Source organism: Pteropus medius, unplaced genomic scaffold (assembly GCF_902729225.1).
Source record: "Pteropus medius unplaced genomic scaffold, Ma_sr-lr_union100, whole genome shotgun sequence".
Taxonomy (NCBI): domain Eukaryota; kingdom Metazoa; phylum Chordata; class Mammalia; order Chiroptera; family Pteropodidae; genus Pteropus; species Pteropus medius.
The window spans coordinates 2,389,516-2,411,691 of NW_024347867.1; positions in this window are offsets into that span (position 1 = coordinate 2,389,516).

Here is a 22,176-nt window from a genome sequence, read left to right on the forward strand (position 1 = left end):
CTGTTGTCATCGTTTGGGACAAGGCCACTGTCTACCCCATTCCTGTCCCAGACATAGACATGATGTATATCTTTTAATATATGTGAAGTCCAAGAATCCTTGTAAAATAAGCAGTGTTATTTTGTGTGTACCTATTTTAAATTGATATGTAGATTGTATTATAGCCTTTCTATTTCTTATTCTTTTTTCTAGTCAGCATTATGTTTTAAGATCCATTCACTTTACTGTTGGTTCATCTTGTTCCTGACTTTTGACTTCTGTTGAGTATTTCATACTGTGTGTCCATCACATTTCATTTCTCATCTCCCTCCCAATGCAACATAGTTTTTGTCTAACACCTTGTTACAGTAACACTGCAATGAACATTGTTATGTGTGTGTATACATATATATATACACGTATATATATCCTTATCTCTAAGATATATAGTTAATATTCTTTGTTCATTTTTCTATCAGATCACCTGTCTTTTTCTTTTTGCTTTTTCAAGAGTTCCTCGTATAGTTTAATAATAAAAGTTTTAGATGTAACAACTGCTTTCTCCCAGCCTAATATCTTACTTTAATGTTTTATGAGCTTTTTTCCTAGATATGGTGCCCCAATTTTTCTAATGCAGTGCTAATATTATTACAAGATTTATATGGTGGAGTGTTAGTGGGAGAAGATATATATGTATATGTAGGCCTCTTATTATAATATTCTTATTTTTTCACTCTATTTCTTCAACCTCAATACTAATTCATGGGTAGAAATTCTCAAACTTTCTGGCTCCCTATTTGAAGCAGTTTAGTGCCTCATTAATCTAGGCTTAGTAAGAATTTCCACCTAATTATAAAGGTGTGGAGATACTGCTCATCATTATGTTCTATTATGTTATATATTCTATATCATTATGTATCTGTGATACAGTGTCATACAGTAGATAGCACTATACTAGGTTCTTACATTACAGTAGGAAATAATAAAGATGTGGTGTTAGCACTCAGAAAGCTTATCACCCAGTGGGGGAGATAATTAAGCAAATAATAAAACAGGGTAGGGTTCATTGAATGAGCAGAGGGAATTTGAAAGAAGTTTTAGTGCAGCTGGAAACGTGGAATTCTGTCTGTGAATGGAGTCAGAATGGTGCTAAGCAAGATATGGTGCTAGAGAGCCAGTTGCCAAAAGGCACAGTAATCCACTCGCTCATCTTTTTTTTTTTTTTGAATCAAAGAGGAAAGTTTATTAGAAAAAGGCTAACACTCCACAGACAGTGTGGTCTCCTCTCAGAGACAAAGAGTGAGAGGGACCAAGAGAGGCTTGGAAAGATAGTGTCTACTCACTCGTCTTTTTGAGCTATTATCGAAGTGCCTACTACAATAGTAAATAGATTATACACATGGCACTTATCATGTGCCATGTACTGTTCCATGTGCTTAATATCTATTAACTCATTTCATCATTGCAACAACCCTATGAGTTAAATACTATTCTTATTCCAGTCTTAAGAATGAGAAAACCAAGGCCCAGAGAGATTGGGTAACTTTCCCAAAGTCAGCTATTAAGTGACAAGGCTGGAATTCAAACTCGGACCACTCATCTCCACTGTCCATGCTATTAACCACGGTAGTAAACTGCTTCTGGGGACAAAGTGCTGAATGAGACAGATGGAGCTCCCTTCCCTCATTCTAGGAAGGAGACAGAAGATAAGCAGGCAAATGACAAATAAATGAACAAGACAGAGATGAGAGGCATGAAGACATCCAAAAAGCAGGACAGATTTTCTTTGACTTGGTTAAGTAAATTTAACTAGGTAAGTCAGTGAGGAGTCCACAGAGGGCTGACATATGAGCTGTGATCTAAAGGACAAATCGAGGCCAGAGAAATCCAAGCAGTGGGAACCAGCATAAATGGGTTAGATGCTAGAGATGTGTGATGGTTAATTTTATGGGTCAACCTGGCTAGGCTACAGTGTCCAGTTGTTTGGTCAAATACTCTTCTAATGTGAAGATATGTAGGTGTGAATAACATTTACAATCAGCTGACTTTAAGTAAATGAAATTACCCTCCATGGTGGGTGGGCCCCATCCAATCAGTGTAAGGACAAAAATCTGAGGTTTCTCAGAGAAAAAGGAATTTTACATCAAGACAGTAACATAGAAACTCTGCCTGTGTTTCCATCCTACTGATCTGCCTTACAGATTTCAGACTTAGCAGCTCCCACAAATCACATAAGCCAATTACAGTAGATGGCTGTCTCTCTCTTTTTAAATATATGTCTGCATATATATATATATATGTTCTGGAGAACCCTGTCTGATATTGGATGATCAGTAAAGAAAGACTCAACCCCCGCCCTCACAAAACTTTGTTATAAAGGAGAGAAAGAGAGACAGGAAACAACTTATTACATAATTAAAAATTTAATCTAAGAACAGAGATTGTCTATTCTTTTTAGATCTCTTTTAATACTGGGATCAGGGCTCTGAACAATGGAGACACTGGACAAATATTTTCTGAATGAGGGAATGATACTTAGAGTCAGGAGAAAAAATCTGGGGACACTTCTGCCCCAGCAGAGCTGCGTGACCTGAGTTTACACACTTAACTCTTCTGAGCCTGTTTTCTTCTCTATGAAATGAAGGCATTGGAATAAATGTTCTTAAGGTTCTTTCCTTTTCCAGTCTTCTGTGATTCTTTGATAGCAAGAGGAAGACAAATAAGGATAATAGATAGCTACTGATCTACTGATGAGAGCAGCAAAGTTTAGAAATATAGTCCTAAAGACAGTTTTTGTTAGTCATACAACACCTGAGGGAGTGCTAGGATCTCCCAAACCTCATCTTAATGTTCAGTTACTGTCACTTTCAGCAGAGTTCTTCTTTTTTTCACTGTCTCTGTCCCTGTCCCTCTCCCTCCTCCCTCGCCCCCTCCTTCTTCAGTTTCAGATGTACAACATAATGATTCAATATTTGTATATATTGTGAAATTTATCACCACAGTAAGTCTAGTTAACATCCATCCTTGTACATAGTTATGATTTTTGTGTGTGCGATGAGGACTTTTAAGATCTACTCTCTTTGCAACTTCCAATGTTGTTAACTATAGTCACCCATGCTGTATATTACATCCCCATACTTAGTTTGTAACTTAGTTTGCACCTTTTGATCCCTTCGCCCAAGGTGTTCGCAGGGCCATGCTCCCTCCAATGATGCCAAGAAAGAATCTTTCCTTGCCTCTTCTAGCTCCTGGTGGCCCCAGGTGTTCCTCAGCTTGTGGCATCATAATGCCAATCTGTTTTCATCTTCACATGGTCTTTTTCCTTCTGTGTGTCTCTATGTTTCTGTGTCTAAATTTCCCTCCTTTTATAAGGACACCAATCATTGGCTTTGGGGCCCACGCTAATTCCGTGTGACCTCCATCTTAACTTGATCGCATCTACAAAGATCCTACTTCCAAATAACATCGCATTCACAAGCACTGGGTGAAAATTAATTTTTGAGGGAGCAATATTTTACCCCATACACCCACTCCACCATCATTTAGCCTCACAGGCAGGCCCCGTTTTGCTCCATTGACCATGCAATTCAGGAAGGAAGATCAGGGGGAGAACTGGTGGAGAGGATCATGGCTTCCTGAGAGCATGGAATGCTGCCCCATTCTGTTCTAGTTATGAGCTCTTTAATATTTTTGTGGATCATTCTACCTCCTTTTCCGTGTGCTGATTATATATGCTCTGTTTAATCCATGTAAAAGTTTATATATGTATGCATTATGTAATTTTGGTGGGGTATATTAGGTAAGGAGGGAAGAGTGAACTTGAAGTAGGAGGCGTAACAAGGAGAAAGACACTTTTATACTCTCTAGATATGAGTACGTGTGAGGAACAGTTCTGACCTGCTCTTGGAATAAGAAAGGATTTTTTTTAAAGGTTGCCATTGAATGCCTGACTGACAACTCATTAGTTTCACCCTAAATCCAATTCTTATGAAAATAGCAAAGCAGCCCATGCAGTGTTTTATACCTTTAGGTTTATAGAAATTCAAATAGAATGTGGAAGTCAGGACAATTTTTTTGTTTGTTTGTTTCTCTTTAAAATGCATGTTAGAGGGAGAAAATTCAGGGTTTTTTTTTTTTTCCTTTTATAAAAAGATGAAAACTTGCCTTTTCTCTACTTTCGTATATTGTCTTTCTCCAATGTTTCATTATTATAGACTTGAATAAGCAATTGGGTGTATTTCCCCTCAGAAAGGTATAATTTGTATTTCTTTGATAACAAAGAGGAACATTTTTCTCTTAAATAAGGAAGATTTGGAGTGGGAGATCTGTTATGTAGTAAGTAGGTTCTTTCCAAGATTCTGGAGATACCGAAGTAAACAATGTTGATAAAGTTTCTAGGCCTTCCAGAGATTATAATCTGGTGTTATGATTATCAAAATATAGTATTTCCTTTTGAGGGAATTGTCGGTTTATTTATTTATTTATTTGCTAAATTATCTGTCGGAAACTTAGTATTTTATTACTTAACTTGTGAGAGCGCTATATTTCTTTTAGTTACTTTTTTTAGTTCATAGAGAATTTACAATTAGATGTAGTTATAACCATGAATTAGTTTATTTTAGATTACCTGTATGCTTTAACAAGGACTTCTGTACCCAGAAATTAATAATCAGTGATCTTTTATATTAGTAATTATATAATGTGACATAACAGCAGCTACTATTAACCAACAGCCAAATTTACTTTAATAAATATTTAATTCTAAAACAATCTGAGCTAGCTATAATCATTGAATGAGCAGCAATTTACAGTATCTCGCCCAAATTTAAACAGCCTCCATTTAAAAGTGATCTACAGCATCTCCACCTGGGAATAATTTTAGCATATGGTGCAGGGTGAGAACCCAAACTGATTTTTTTCCCTTCATAACTAGCCACAATTCCCAAAAGGATTTATTGATTCTCCTTCCCTTTTCCTTTATTGAGGCTGTCTCTATAACAAATGAAACATTTATGTGTAGTAAGGATTTTCTCACATAGTAAGGGCTTTTTTTATATATAGTAGACACACTGCTCCTTCTGCTTTATTTTGTTTTGTTTGGGGGAATAAAAAACAAGTTTAGAAATATTTTTTAAAATAACAATTTCCCATTTGTTTCATTTTTTAATTTCCTCTCCTACCCTTGAAGAAACTTCTTTTAGGTGTGATAGCTGCATTCAGACTTAACTACTTTAGGAAAACTAATGCACATAATTATTTTAGATAAACTTAGTTGATTCTGTTCTTCAGGGATGGTTTTAAACTAAAAAGATACTGTTGGCTTCCTGAATTTCAAACTTCCTATTTCTGACCCAATTTACATATATGTAGAAAATTAGGTGTGTGGTGTAAGGTATTTTGCAAAGATTTCCAAGCAGAGTTAATACTAATTTCTACTCTTTCCCAAAGAGAGTTTGGTGGACCTGGGGCAGCTTTATGCAGATGAATAGTGTAAATGACCCAATTGTACTCTCTTGGTTCAAGCCTCACCTCTTTCTAGTCTCATTAATCTTCAGCCAAAAAAAATTTACTGCCATAGAAGGGAGTAAGATAGTTTATGATAAACTTGAAAAGAGGCAGCTGAAGGTGTATTTCCCCTCAGAAAGGTATAAGAATATTTTTGAATCTAATAGGAAGAAATAATTTGGCCCTCAAAAAGAACCTTTGTAGTATCTAATTTTGTTTTTTCTGGCAGAAGAGTTAGGAGAAGGAGTAAGTTTTCAGCTCTCTCTATGGCAGGCCTATTACTTTTTGCTGTCAGGTTGTCCTTTCTGGAAGTTAGACTTTCACATTTTCAGGAAGTAATCGGTTGAACATCAGCCAACCACTGGGGCCTTTGTGTGGGCATCGCAACTGCCTCTCACACTTCTAGAGCACATTGAACTTTGGCCCTAAATCCATACAAACCTACATACAAACAATTTAACACTTCACTCGATTAAAAGAACAACAATAACAACAACAACAACAACATGTCTCTTAAATCTCTCATTCTAAAGGATTGCTTGTTGCAGAGATTCAAGGAACTAAAGACATTAAATCTCAGTTTCTTTTTTAAAAGTGCTTTACATATAACACCACCAATCAACTTGTAAATTTTTGTCAATCCTCAAACCACTCTTTTAAAGGAGCTGAAAAATGTCCTTGTGCCCTCAAAGGACACACCTGTTATCTGAAACAGTTTTTAACCAGCTTGTTAAGCAGCTTTGACAGATCAAAGACCCCAAACAATGGACACAAACTTTAACAATAGTGTAGCCTTGAGCAAAAGGTTCTGTCAAAGCCAGGCTTGTGCCAGTGGCATTATGGCCGGCAATTGAAAATAAATTTTACTTGAATAAGTACCTCAGCCGATCAGAGGCACTGCCGCTGCTGAAACAAAAGCAGTTGGGGATAAGTTATTGACTCCGTTGACAGCCTGAATGAACTTCATTATGCCAGCCCACTCTTGGTAAATGTGTCAGGTTTTAAACTGAATTAGGTGGCAGGTGCATGGACCATTTTCCTGCCCCCCTTGAGACAGCAGACAGCCAATCATCACCTGATTCTACAGACAAATGTTTAGATTTGTTTCTCATATTGCACGGCCATAAGTGAAAGCACATTTAAATCTTTCCTTCTCATCCTCCATCACCACTGTGTTATGTTCCCATGAGCAGATCATACCCACGCTTTGGTGTAATGGGATTCATAAAGGCCTGGGCTGCCACCCCCATCCCTTCTCCCGCTCCGAGGCAGATCTCAGGGACAATCCGGATTCTTCACTTGAGGTTATTGGATTTCAGCTTTGGAACAGAAGCTCCTCTCCTGTTCTAGGAGACTAAAATGTAAGGACACACAGCCGTGATCTCTTCTCTCTTAAGAATTTTGAAAGGACATAAGCGTAGACATTCCAATAGGTTTTAACCAGAATGATTAAGTAATGTATTAGCTTTTCGCTTGAGAGTTAGAATACAGAAATCACATATTTTAATCTGTAAAAAGTATTTCCCACCAGAAAACCTTGTAACCCCAGTCAAGGCCCCTGAGTTCAAGCAGAAAGAACTAGCATTTTTCTACCGTGTCTGTCTGCCTGTCTATCTATCTATCTATCTATCTATCTATCTATCTATCTATCTATCTATCTATCATCTATCTATATTTACTTGTATATTTGACTTTAAAACATTTTGTTTTACAAAATTCCCTTGTCTGTGAGGATAAATGCAAGATCAGCTAAACTTCAGACACTTTGATGCCAGCTCTCATTACTTAATCATGAGACATAGGACTATTAAGACTCTTAAAAATGAAAACCCAGACTTCCAACCAGAGAGGGAGAGGGCTGGCATATGCCTTTGGCTTCATGCCTTATTAAAGTTAATGAGCAAGAAAGGCTCCCTTTTCTTAAGTATCTTAAAGACCTGAAATCTTTCCTATCAATAAAGTATCTTTTTCTTCTAAATAATATATCCATTATGCATTATAAATAACAGTACTTTATTTAACATGTGTCTTGAACTGTAAAGTAGATCTCCTTCCAGAAACGGTCACCTCGCCTCCCCCAAAATTCAGAAATAATATGATTTTTTAAAATCTCAAACTAAAACCTCAAAGACATATCAATACTATTGTCCTTTGGATGATGCCCACACACAAGGTGGCTCATATGTCCAAAGGAACTTATTCGGTCCTTGACTGTATTTATTTCACAGTATTGTTTTGCTGGATTCAGTGGTTTAATATGTAATATTTTAGTATAAGGACAAATCCAAATTTTCTCACTTCTGCAAAAACATAGATATTCTATAATTTATATACATACGATCTAGATGAGACATACTATCCAGGAATACAGAATTGGTTTTCCTTCAGGGCTACCTAAAGGCTTCCCTGAGTTAACATAGGGAAGGTTCTTCATTGGCTCTCACTTGCTGGAGCTGTTCCTCCCCCAACTACAGCAGATGGTGTTTCATAGTTGGTCACAAATGGCTGTCAGCGAGTGTTTGTCCGCCTGCCAGTAACCTGTGGTTCAGGGACTCCCTTGGAGAGTGTACCAGCTCTGACTCTGCTGATAACAGCATCTGAGAAAATGATCCATCCTTTCTTGTCAGGCACAAAATTAGCCATCTCACTTTCAAACTGTTGACAAGGGGGACATGAAAGAAATAAGAACTGTGCCAGCCCAGCTGATGTTTCCTCAGCTCTGGTTCTTTGGGCCTAATGCAGACGAATTCGAAAGCAGACTTTATGACAATGGCGTTGTCACCGAATAGACAGTGTTGGAGCAACCCCAGTTCTGGTACCAGCACTTCCTGCAGTGACTTGCTGGAACTCTCTGTTGGCCTCCTTTTGGTCTTTAGAGCAACAGATACTCTCCCACCCTGTGGTTTCAATCAAACTTCAGGCTGAAATGACCGTTACTGGCATGGCCTCAGAAGAAGGAGGAAGAAGAACAGGGTGTGTGGTAAAGGGTTCATGGGACTGTCCTTGCTGTTCTTGGCACTCCCCCGCCCCCTCCCCCCCACACAGACAGCTGGAAGCTGAAGTTCCCGCCCTAATGCCTTTGTGGATGCAAACAGCTCAGAAGCGTATGAGGCAGCCATACTGAACCAAAGGGAAGAGGGCAAGGGAAGAGGAAAGAGTGAGAATGAGAGCAGACGGAGGGGAGAAACTAGAGGGGAACTAGACACGAATTTAGAAGGAACTATTCTCTGTTGAGAATCTGCTGTGGGCCAGGCATCGTGCTGGTGCTGTTGGTCTATCAAATGTGTAACTCTTCCAGCACTTTCATAAGTTGGGTGAAACTTATCCCTATTTTGGAGATGCAGAGAGCATAACTTATCCCTATTTTGGAGATGCAGAGAGAATAACTTTGAAAGATTAAGTTACTTTTTTAGGGTCACAAAACTAGAAAGTGGCAGAACCAGCAGTTCTACTGTGGCCAATGAGGTTAAGAGACTAGACTCTAGGCCTAGATTCCTGACTTAAAACCTGGCTTTGCTACCTACTGACTGTGTCAGCTCAGACAAATTACTTAACTTCTTAATGCCTCAGTTTCCTCATTTATAAGATGGGGCTATTAGTAATAACCTATCTAATAGAGTTGTTGTGGAGGATGAATTAAGTTAATACATATACACTTTGAGTAGTACTTACACAATAGTAAGCACTCTACTAGTGTGTATTTTTATATCTTATGCTCTTGTATTTTTCCTGTATTTATTTCAGTGTTCGATCACCATCTCCTTATTGGTAAATAACCCTTAGAATCCTCACTATAGCAAAATATTTTTCTTACATTTTTAGTTACTGACTTATTTTCTTGTTTGATTTTTTAAAGTAGATGAATCTAAATTCTAAGGCTGTATTATCAATTTAGTGTATTATCAATTTAGTGTACGGATGTAGAAAAAGCAACAACTTCTATATCAGAAAGAATCCTACTTATTCCATTTCTTAGCTGCGTAATCCTGGGCAGATTACTAAACCTCTCACAGCCTCAGTTTGTCCACATATATAATGAAAAATACTTACCAATTTGTAGAAATGATATTAAATGATACCTCTATAAAAGGTATATAGAGTGCCTAGCACACAACAGTCATTCTATAATTATAGTTATTATTATTTTACTAAATAACCAGTGGTTTATATTGTGTAGCTATATACGTCAACTCGAATATGAGTCATAGATATTGTACCAGAATGTCTGAGATACGTGCACAGACTGACGAGGCTGATGACTGAAGCTGCCTTAAATGTATCTCTTTCCTCCTATGACATTTTTCACATTTAATTCCCCCTGAAGCAATATTTTGGGTAATGACCACCAACTGCCATAACCGTTTTGTCTGGCAACAGAATTTTATTTCTTTACTCTAGATTGTCTGTGCTGCTCTGAGGGAGAGGATGCTTGCACCTCAGGGAGCTGGGGGGTGGGCTCCCTTTCAAACAGCACTAGCCTCTGTCAGGTGAAGTCAGCATGGTGATTAAGAGAAACATCCTTCAACCCCTGTAATCTCTCCAGGAGAAATGAGAGGAGCCTCTTGCCAATTGTTAATGATAATGGTCTTATAATTCCAACACCACATTTTACCCAGGAGGATCCCAAATGCTTTACAGACCCTCAAATAGCTTCACCCACTCTTCCCGCAAGCGTTGGGTGGGGTAAGCTTGAAAAGCAGCAGCCACTGTGGGGAGCATTACCCTCCCATTTAAAAAAAAAAAGTGCAAAAACAAAAGTATTTGATTAACTATAAAACATAGGAACGTCAATGCTTTACTCATATGCTTTACTTAGTAGCTAAATAGGAGTAAGAACATGAGAAAAAAGGTCGATCTGTGCTTTATATTATTTTCGATTAAAAAAATTATTCATTTTATTGCTTCTCTAAGTATGGAACTCTCAAATGAACATAAGCTTATGTTTCCAGGTCATTGGTTCCTTAACCAATGGGCTTAAGGGATAAAAATTCTTAGAGTTAAAGTACTCATCAAAAAGAACAAAAGGTAGCTCTAAATTATGAAGTAAATTAAGGGGAAATTTATGCCAGGTTTATTAAAATAATCGCTACATGCAGCTTTTCAGCCATATTTTTTCCAGATTATCTATGCTTGTGTAACAAACAATCCCAAATCTGGTGGCTTAAAATAACAACCATTTAATTATATCCCTCGATTTTGTGTATCACATTTGGGCAGAACATGGCCAGGCACTTCTGTTCCACCTGGAATTGACTGGGGGCATTTCAGTGGTACTTAGCTGGTGACTTGGGCTTGTCTAGAGGGCCAAGGGCAGGTTCACTCTCATATCTGGAGTTTTGGCAAAAGGCTGGGAGACTGGGCTCAACTGGATCCCTCTACATGTAGTGTCAGGACCATACCCTGAGGTTTTTCCAGCAGAGTACTAAGGACATTTTACCTGGAGAATCAGATGGCCAAGAGGGGCCAAGAGCAAGTGTTCCGAGAGAGAAGACTGGAAACTGTCAGCCCTTAAGGCCTGGACCCAGAGCTGCCACTTCCACTGTATTCTAGTGGTCAAAACACTGTATTCTAGTGGTCAACTCACTTGGGTATGAGGAAATAAGACATACGCATCAACTCTCAATGGGAAGAGTGTTAAAGACTTTGTGTCTTTTTTTGTTTTGTTTTCAATTGACCACATTTTAGTTGAATAAAAGCAATTTGGGGCAAAAATTAATTAATGAATGGATCTTTGTACTTTATTCTGACCTTATTCTAGGAAGGTATTCTCTGTCAACTTCAACAACTTTGTACTTCAAGCTGTTCTGCAAGGCCAAGTTCTGTGTCAACACCCCAAAAGTTGGAGGCATGGATTCCCCAGGGACTTTTCTAGGAATCTATTAGCTGAAGTTAGGCACTGTGAAAGGTATGTCCTCTAGAGATTTTGTTCAATTTAGATTTTGGTGTAACAAGAAGAGACAACAATGGGCAAAAATTTCCCCCAGGAACAAGAGGAGAGTCAATTCTAAAATGAGAGTGGAAGGGAAATTTTTGTTATTGGATAGTTCTCTTCATTCCCAGGGCTGAGCTGACTTTCAGGGCCTACTGGCAAGAGCAGCAAAGAAGTGGACAACAAGTGGAAAGGTAATCCCTAATATTAGGGAGTCATTAAAATTGTTTGTACAGTGTTTATTTCTATATGTGTATCTCTTTTGTTTTATTTTTTCTCCTCTTACTTATTAGATGCTTATTATCCTAAGCATCTCACCATTCCATTTCTTCTTAACTTTCTAGTCCATTGCTTTTTCTAAACCCTACCAATAAATGCTTTAAACTTCTTTCCTGGAGCCTCGGGTTTACTGACTTTCTGCCGTTCCCATCTCATTAATCTCCAGCTTGAAACAATCCCCATCGTACACCTCCATAGTGTGAACTCCAAACAAGGGATTATTGAAAAGATCCTAAATTTGATGAAGTTGGACTTATATTCTTTAACAAGGCTTCGGCAATGAGTCTTACTAAATGCAACTTACAACATTTCTCCTTTACCATATGTGTTGTTTAAATTTTCTGTTCTCCAACCTCTATGTCTCTTGGGTGCCTCTGCTTGGTGAAAGCAAGGCCCTGTCTACTTTCAAGTGTCTGGAAAATGTAGTTTTGGTGTTTCATCTGAAGAAGGTAGGATTTATAATGGCTGAAATGGCGAGTGATTTTGGATAGGTACAACTGACCGGTGTTTATTCTAGTCCACTCGGTGACTATCCCACATGTATACCTCCTCCACCATTGGTCTTCCTAATGATTATAGCATCAACTACACACTCCAGTCTAGCATAATACAACTATCCCTCAAAAAATGAGAACACCTTCATATTCTCTCTAAAAGGGCAAGATTTAGTCTCATTATTTATTAATTGATTCTAGTATTTCTGGGTGATGTTTATTCCTCCTCTATTGCAGTTTCAATCCTTTCTTGATTTTCTGTAATTTTTTATCCTAGATTATAAAGGTAGCCACTGTCAACACATCCTATTTGTTGAATTTGAACAAATCTAAGACATTTATCGTTTGTAAAATGGATTATTATCAGTTATTCCACTTAAAAAAATAAACGCTGTTATTAAATGATAATGTGCTATTGCAAGATGCCATTGCATGTCAACATGTGCAAAAATGTACATACACACATTTCATGAATGTTAACATATGAAAAAATAAAATAGAATAAAAAGTGAAGGAAAGTTAATGTATATACACATATAATAATAAATATATATACATGACACAGCAAGGAAAAAAGTGTTGGATACCAAAGTCCTCATTTCTGCAAAAGATCAACGGCCATGATTAGTATCTATAACTTCCTCTTCAACTACCCAGGACACAATTTTTTTACCAATTTTTTTTACTTTAAAATTCAATGGTAAAGTTACTCTAAGTTGCTATAGAAGTTTCTAAACAATAATTCTCAGTTTTTATACTTTTCTTATTGCAGACTGCTAATACCAGTTGGTGGATCTACATTGGGTTGGAAAACACACTTTCAAGAGTGTTGCTCAGTTTTACCTCTGTTTGCTCCTTGTGGATGTATATTATTTTAACCATGAATCTTGATGTTATTTTGTATACTTATTTCTACTCACTGGTATGGTCTCTTCATTACATGATTTTTTGTACAATAAATACTTTACCTAGGCAAGATTCTTCACCTGGTATGAAGTCTTCATTCCTGAGGCATCTTAACTCATAATGGTTTAGCCTGCATATTGCTAGAGTTTACCATTAGTTTTTATCAATTAAGAGCATCTCTGAGTTCCAGACATCTACCTTTCGTATGCACTATTTGAACAGTAGTTCTATTTACTCTTGAGAGCCTGAATTAATTATTGTAACCAACTCAGAAACTGCCCCCTCCTTTTTTTAGACTATTTGTCCAGTAGTGTGGATATTTAAAACTCCCAACTTCTAATGCAGTGAAACCATCTTGAGTGAAAAATATCTCCTTATTTTCAGTGCTCAAAGATATGGGGATAGGTTGCAAAAATGTGAGTATGTCATTAAGTATAATAGTGAGAAAGCCACTCTCATTTTTACCCCGTGGTAAAAATTTCACCTTCCACAATAGATGAAGTCTGGCTACGTGAAAAACACACTGTGTATTGTGTATTCACTTGGAGTATACACTGCATCCTGTAGGCAAGCACTCCGACTTTGTTAAGGGCTGTCTCATAGATGGTACTTATACTGAATCTTCAATAGGACCTTCCATTTTTGTATAAAACCATTTGCTTCTAAGTAATAGGGCCCATGTCATTATTCATAAGTTCCATGAGCATTAGCCAATTTCCCCACATATTTTTTAGTAATATCATTTTCTTGTTCAGAAGTAACATTGAATGAGACACTGTTATGGTTAAAAAAAAAAAAAAGACAACAATTTAATAAGTCCTAGATAGTGTTATTGGCAGAATTCCTGAGGCCAGGAAAGGAAAAATGGATATTCACACTAAATATCTATTCCATGGAGGAAAATCACTGACTCCTTCGTGCAAGGGGCCCAATGTATTCAGTCTCTTTTCAGATCAAGGCTAATATATTTGGAACATTGTGCTGTGTGTGGAACTCAGTGTTGGATTCTGGTGGCCAAATGAGTACACAGCATGTTCCTAGCCAGGTCAGCCATGGTGAGGCAGTGTTTGGAATGGGTGGTGAAAGGACCAACATCCGCAGAGCAAACCATCTTTCATTATGGAGAGGCTTCTTTAATGGGGGAGTGATTTGGGTGAGCATTCAAAGGGCATGTAAACATATATACGCACTGGTCTGATTCTGAGAGGTCTATTCCTATACCCCTTTTTCAAATGCTGTGAATTATCTAAGCTTTCTTTACAGGTCCAAGTGATTGACCAAATCATAAGCCAGTGATTGAGAAAAGGACTATTATTATTTATCTTCCAGTGACATCTGGATAAAAGAGTTTTGATTCTTCCTGCTAAGATTTTCCTTCCTCACTGTCTTTAAAGAACAACACTGATGATGCTTCAGCAGCTTCTTCTTTAGGTAAACTGTGATTCTCTGTATTTACCTGTTTTTCTTATTTTCCATGTGACTTCAGTTCTGTGGCGGATCTAAAATAAGTTGTTTATTTTCAGTTTTTCAGCTTTTCTTCTTGTAGTATGGATGGAGTGATGACTTCTGAGCCCTTTACAAGTGAGAATAGAAACTGGAAGTCTCTAGAATTTTTTTCTGTTTGTTTTATTAGCTGTTGTGAAAGGTGTATTAAGGTCTCCCAGTATGATTATGAATTTATCTATTTATCCCTTTATCTTTAGATGTATTATTAGGTAGTATATCTGTAAATAACTTCATTGTATCTTCCTGATGCTTTTCTGGTAGTTTGATCCTTTCAATGTTATAAAATGTTCTTTTCCCCTATGAAGATTCTTGCCTTAATGTCCATTTTGTTGTTCACTTGGTTTAGCTTTTTTATTTTCACATAAATACTTTTGTCTTTAAATTTAAAGTACTTCACTTTTTGGCAGCATCTAGTTGCTTTTGTCAAAGACTAAGTCTGACAATCTTAGTCTTTTAATAGGAGTATTTTTTAAATTTATATTTAATATAATAATTGATAAATTTTGCTTCATATTTACCATATTATTATTTATCTGCTGATATTTCAAAAATTTTTCTGACTTCTTTTGGTGTATATATTACACATAACAAAATTATATAATAATATAAATAAAGTTATATTGAAGAAATAATATTTATTTATAATTCATATAAAATTATATGGAATAAATAAAATTTATTCTACAAATGAAACAAATAAAATTATACATATTACAGGTTTATTTCACTTATAAATGTAGATGTGAAATCATAAATGAACTACTAGTGAGCTGAAATTACTGATACATATATACATATATATTTTTTCAATATAATCAATTATTTAAATACCAATTATAAATAAATATTTGTTTATAATACATATTATAAATGTTTATGTATATATAAGTATTTATTTGTTTTCTATAAATAAACAATTCCATACAAAGATGGTTTAATCTAATAAGTACTCAGTCAACTGAGAACAGGTCTACCTCTCCCTTGGAACAAATGAGAAGCCAGCTATTAACAGACCTTGCCCCTGTGAACCAGCAGGTTAGGAAAGGAATGTGATAATTCTGAATTGAGATGCTTTAGGTACGTTTTTCTTCACCCATCTCTGCCTGGTTCTCTTGGTTACTCAGCAAAGACTCATTAGGCAATCACAGTCAGCCGGTCTTGTCTCCCTCCTTTGAGCACCAGTCTTGTTTTCCCCTTCTCCATTCTCTAGTTCTTTCTTGATGGGCTGATGTATTGTTCGCTATTTAGTATCATTCATTTGGGCCTTCAAACACCATGATTTAGTATTAACGTTTTATTCGACTCAAATATAGATACGTTTAATTCGCGATCATGGAGTTAGAGTGATTTTTTTAAAAAACAATTATGTCTACATATCTTGACTCATTCTAATAAAATGACGCACAATTTACAATTTTTTCCCCAAGACTTCACTTCTCTTTTACTTCACTGCCAATGCTCAGTAGGTGAAGAACCTCAAGTGTTTCCCTTTGAGTTTCCCATTGACATATAAACTTAGTAAATCTCACTTTCTAGCTCCTTCCTGTTGTCTAGTTTATTTCTGGATCTCTACTACACTGCATCACACCATTAACCAAACAAAAACACTGGGACTCATCCAGTCATTCCCACTCTCTTAGCCGCCAACATTAAGTTAATCATTATATCCTATAAATCCTATCTTCTAAATATCACTTAAATCCTTCCTCTTTTCTTTAGTTCCACTGCTATTATCTAAGATCAGAAGGAACTGTAGACATGAGCCAAATCTGGTACATTGTTTATTTTTATATGGCCTGAAAGCTAAGAATGGTTTTTATACAAGTGGTTGAAAAAACCCATTTCTTCCAATTATTCCAAATGATTCCATATTATCTTAGACTAATATTTTGTAACATATAAAAGTTATATGAAATTCAAATTTCAGAATCCATAAATACAGGTTTATTGAAACACAGCTATACTCATTCATTTACATATTGTCTATGGCTGCTTTATACCAAAACAACAGAGTTGAATCACAATAGAGACTGTATGGCCTGCAAAGACCAAAATATTTACTATCTGGATTTTTACAAAAAACATTGCCAACCCCTACCTTAAATAATGATCCAAACATTTCTTGCCTAAGTAATCTTCAAGAGTCTTCTCATTGGTTTCTTTGTCTCTAGAATTGGTCCCTTGATTTGTCTACCTCTGTAAGAATTATCTTCTTAAGGCATATAATTGGGGAGGCCATTCTCTTTTTTGTAATTCTTCATTTTCTAAAATCTCTATATAAAAATTAATCAAAAGAAATAGTCAATTTAACCTCTCTTTTCCATCAGAGTATTATAAAAAAATAAAATGTATTCGGTTTCTGATGTCATACAAAATGGCTCTTTACTGGAAAGCTTAGACATCTGCTAATGTCTAGCTAGGTACTGTATTATCTACTATTCTTAAACTATTCTTCAAAAGGTATAACTGGTTAATCAGCCAAAATTAACACTATTTTTAATTGGGTTACTAAATGTTTGTGACAGAATCATGGAGTAACTTCATAAACAATAGTAATGAATATTTCAACATGATGTTCATTGTTGCTCATGGTTTTTCTACCAACATTTTAGTAAGATATTGGATAGTTTCACACAGACTTTCTCTACAGTATAACTGACTAAATTGTAAGACTCTTGGCAAATATGACTACATGTTAGAAACATAATGAGTGAAACAAACTATTATGGTATTAGTCTAGTTTTATTTAGCTGCTCGGAATGTCCTCAGATAATTATTTTGATTTGCTCTGTGCCTCAGAGCATAGCATGCCCCTGGGTGTCCAACTGAATGACATAAAGTTTCATAATTTTATCCTCAAATCAGGAAATGTTTTCATTTCTTCTCAATCTGCTTGATGCCAAATATATTAAAATGTGATCTCGATGTTTAAAAACGATGGCAAAAATTAATAGGAAATAAGAGAGAACAAAGCCAGCAATATGCTGACGACAAAGTTCTTAGGCGATGTTTCTGAATAGTCTGTTAGATGATGGTTGGATTGCTCTTCCACTAAAAGAGCTGTCTATGCAGTCTCTCAATTAACACTTCAGCACATGATTTATATGTTTTGTCATAGCCTGGATCACTACTGCCTGAGATTTAATGAAGTACACAACATATAGCAATATAGCATGTACAATATATTATGGCTTGCTTTTTCCTGAGGCAGGAGATGTTCTTTCAGTATCTTTATAACTTTATTGTGATGAGGAAGCTCCATTCTGTGAGGAGATCCAAACTTTCAGCAGCCTGGCAAATTATTTTTGGTTTACTCATTTAACTCATAGAGAGGATTGAGAAACCTATCTCATTAACTCAAGAATAAAAAAAAAAGAAAACTTTCTATTTTCAAAAAATTCATAATTTAGTAGAAAAGAATAATGAATAAAACTATCATACAAAATTAATCATGTGTATTGGTGCATACAGAGGAATCTATTTCAGAAATACAACATGAGAATGATTAATAGTAACAGTGAAATATTTATAGAGCTTACAATATAAGGCAGCTTAAAAATGGCTTTTAAAATTTGAAATTACTATTTTACTGAGTACTAAGTACTGAGTCTACAGTATTTAGCACATGTAATAATAGTTAATATTTATTAAATACTTACAATATGACAGGTTGACAATAATAGGCTATGTATGGCAGGCTAACCACTTAACATATATTAACTCACTGATAATGGTGTTATTTTGTCTCCATTATTATCCTCATTTTACAGATGAGGCAATCAGGAGTACAAAGCTATTAAGTAGTAGAGACAGAATATAAACCCAAACTGTCTGGCTCAAAGAAGCATGTTTTTAACCATTTCAAAATACATTCTCTCTAGTAAATATTTATTATATATTTATTCATTAAATGAATTAATGAATCATTTAATAATTCATTAATGAATGAGTGAATAAAATAATGACTGCCCAATAAAAAACAAATAAGGAGATCCAGAAATAATTTAGTTGATTTTATTTAAAAATATATGCTATAGATTATGTGGGATTAAAAAGCATATCTCTACTTTAAGGAAAGGACTACATGGTTTAGTTAATGTGTCAAATTAGATTAAAATAAAAAATAAATCAAAAAATAACCACAATTTCCCTCATTTTGTGTGTCTCAAACATAGAACATGGTAAAGACTTTTCCACATGATTACTTTCCTCACAAGGGGAGAAAGAAACTAGCTACTTCTCAATATTTGCTTCTCTTTGCAGGATGAATTTATATTCTTGCACTTATCCATAATTATGTGTAATTCTTTGGCCAAATGCTATGAAAGATAACAAAACTTTCATCTTTGAGACTTGTTATCCTTTTAAATTTGCATGACTACATTTAAGAATACTAATTAGATTGATATAACACTGATGGCAATGCCCAAGAGCATAAGTATTGATTGATATGTAATAGCATCCAATAAAAGAAACTAATGAGTCAGAATGATTCCCAGAGAAGAGCATATAGAGCTATTAAAAAACTTATTCATGTAAATGAAGGACAGATTAGTTTAAGCCATTGCTGTAAAGTTTATAATGAGCCATTTACATTAATCATACTTATATTTCTTGTAATAAATAGAATATTTTGTATTTAATTTTTAAAAAATAGTTTAATTTTATACTTGCAATGATTTTATTTTTTATAAGTAGGGTGAAAATTGTACCCATATGAAATTAAATTTTTCTTGGGATCTAAAAAAAGTTTTTTCTTAACTTAAAGTTTTATAATTAGAAATTTAAGACAGATGTTCTTGACTGCCTATAAGCATTCCAAGTTATGTTTATTCAATGAGGTTTAATACCAGGAAGAACAATCTAGTGATTCTTGAGGTCCAAGTTTTGAATTAATGATAGTTTTAAATGTAAATCAGTCAGTTTGTTTATTGGTAAATGAGAGATCTTAGAACACTTAAATTAAAAATTAAAACATACAAGTAGATGTTAGGGAAACACTGAGAAGAAAGAAATAGGGGAATAAAACTCTACTTGGTACCTTTAAGTGATCTCAAAACATATTTTCTAAACAACTGCAGGCCTAAATACTTTAACTAAACCTGTCTTTTCTTTTAATCATTTCAACCAAGGAATGAAAAGTTTATTTCTGTTTGTTACTAAAAATTTTAGCAAACATTTTGGATAACTAGATGATTCTCTAATGTTCTAAGAGGTTCAAAGAGCTTTTAAAAATTAAATATTAAATCAATGAACCAATTGTTTGAATTTATAAAATTAAGTAATTATTCTGACAAATTTTTTTTTCACCAATTAGAATTTTTTCAAATTATTTTAGTAGATGCTAACATTAACCTCTGGGTACATATTCACATTTTACTCTCCAGCTCTAAATAGTTGAAGTAAAAGTGTGATTTTAAAAATTGATTATATAGAGTATTCTTAATGTTCTGAATATAAAATTAATCTATTTATTAAAATTAGTCTGTAGTGAAAATTCTTTAAAAGAAAGCAAAAATATCAGGAAAGATTCCAAAGAAAACCATGATTAAAATTTTGATAGATATTTTTTTCAAATCTTTATGCACAAAATATATATAAAATAACTTAAAAAGATCATTTTTATATGCTATTTTAAATGCTTCATTATTGTTTATAAATGTATTTCATAACTATTTTTTCTTGATTATAAAAATAGAATTGATTTTTGTATAATGATCTTATAGTCCCCATGTTAAATTAACCTGTTAATCCTTATAATTTGTCTACGAATTACATCATTTTATTCATATAGAATTCTTTGAATTAAGACAATTTAAAATTTTCCTTACTTTTAAAATTTTTTTCTTATGCTGTCTATGTAACCTTGGATTCAACATTGAATGGAAATGGTGATATCAGATATTGTCTTATTGCCAATTTTAAATGTTTCAAATATTTCACTATCTATAAAAATACTGTTTTTTAAAAACTTATGAATAGATATTAAATTTTATCAAATGATTTTTCCTGCACCTATGGAAATAATCATATTGTATTTCTTTAAGTTTTCATATTGTAAGTAGTACATTATAGATGTTCTAATGCTAAACACATCTGCATTTTTGTAATAGTCATTACTTGATCATAGTCAATTATCATTATAAAGTTACATTTTCTTAAAGATAATACAAATTATTTCAAAATTCTTTTAAATAGATTGTAAGCACCAGGCAGCAACTAACTCAGGGCAGCAACTAACTCAAGGCTTCAATCTTTGAGAAAGAAAACATTGGAGGTGAGCCTACAGTTCACCCTGACTTTCTCCATAAAAGTATTTTCCAAATTGTGACACAGGTAACAGAGGCCAAGTAGAGAGTGACAGCCTCACCGGATGGAGGAAACAGAGAGCAGAATTCAGTGTTGCCAAGGCTGCTGGGATTTAGGACCAGAATACCTTAGGGGAGGGAGCTGCAGATGAGGAGTCCCAGAACATGCATTAAAAATCTTTGGCTGACTGTTAAGCTCACATGCCCAGAGTAAGACTCTAGGAGACTTAGCAGAATATAACTAAGAGAGGCTGGAGTGCTTTGCAAAAAAATTTAGGGGCTTCGGAGTTGCAGGGAGATGTATCGGTCAGAAGAGAGAGTCCTAGGTAAACACTCACCACTAAGAGTAAGTGCTACACCCTAGGAAAGAGAGCAAAACAAAAATAGACTCATCCTAATAAAGCCTAACAACAAGGTATAGCAAGTCAAGGTGATAAACAATAACTTAATTGCCTGTCAGAAAAAAAGAAACTTAATACTCTTTAGAGGAAGATAAAATCATCTAATGTCTCCACAATGTATCACCCAAATTACCTAGCATGTAATTTAAAAAGTATAACAATCTAAAGAAAAATAAAATTTTACCATTAATTAAGAAATAAAATAACCAATAGAAGCACAGACATGATCAAGATACTGGAGTTAGCAGAAAAGGACTAAAAAAATCTATGATTAATATGTTAAAGATGATAGAGTAAAATATGGACAAATTAAGTAAAAGTTGAAGGATTTCAACAGAAAATTGAAATATATTAAAAATCGAACATTTCAAAATTTAAAATATAGTATCTATAATTACGTTCTCATGTGTGGGTTTCACAGGAGACCAGAGAAAGCTGAGATCAGAAAGAACTAGAAGATAGACAACAATCATTATTCAACTGAAGCATAGAAAGGAAAAAAATTAATAAAACAAAATAGAATATAAAAGATGCTAAAAACATCTAATACGTGTAATTGAAGTGCCAATATAGAAGAGAGAGAATTATACCAAAGCTGTAGTTGAAGAAAAATGGCTGAGCAGTTTCAAAAACTGATGTATTTAGAAAAGTTTAATGAACACCAAGCACAATGACTTCAAAGAAAACCACACACCAGTATATCATAATCGAAGAGAAAATCTTGGAAACAGCCAGAGAATAAAAAGGCATTACCTTCAATGATGCAAGGTGAAATCATTAGCAGAACTCTAGAAGTCAGAAAATATTGAATGGAAAGACTTCAAGCCAGAAGATAATAGAAAGACTTTTTTTACACTGAAAGAAAAAAC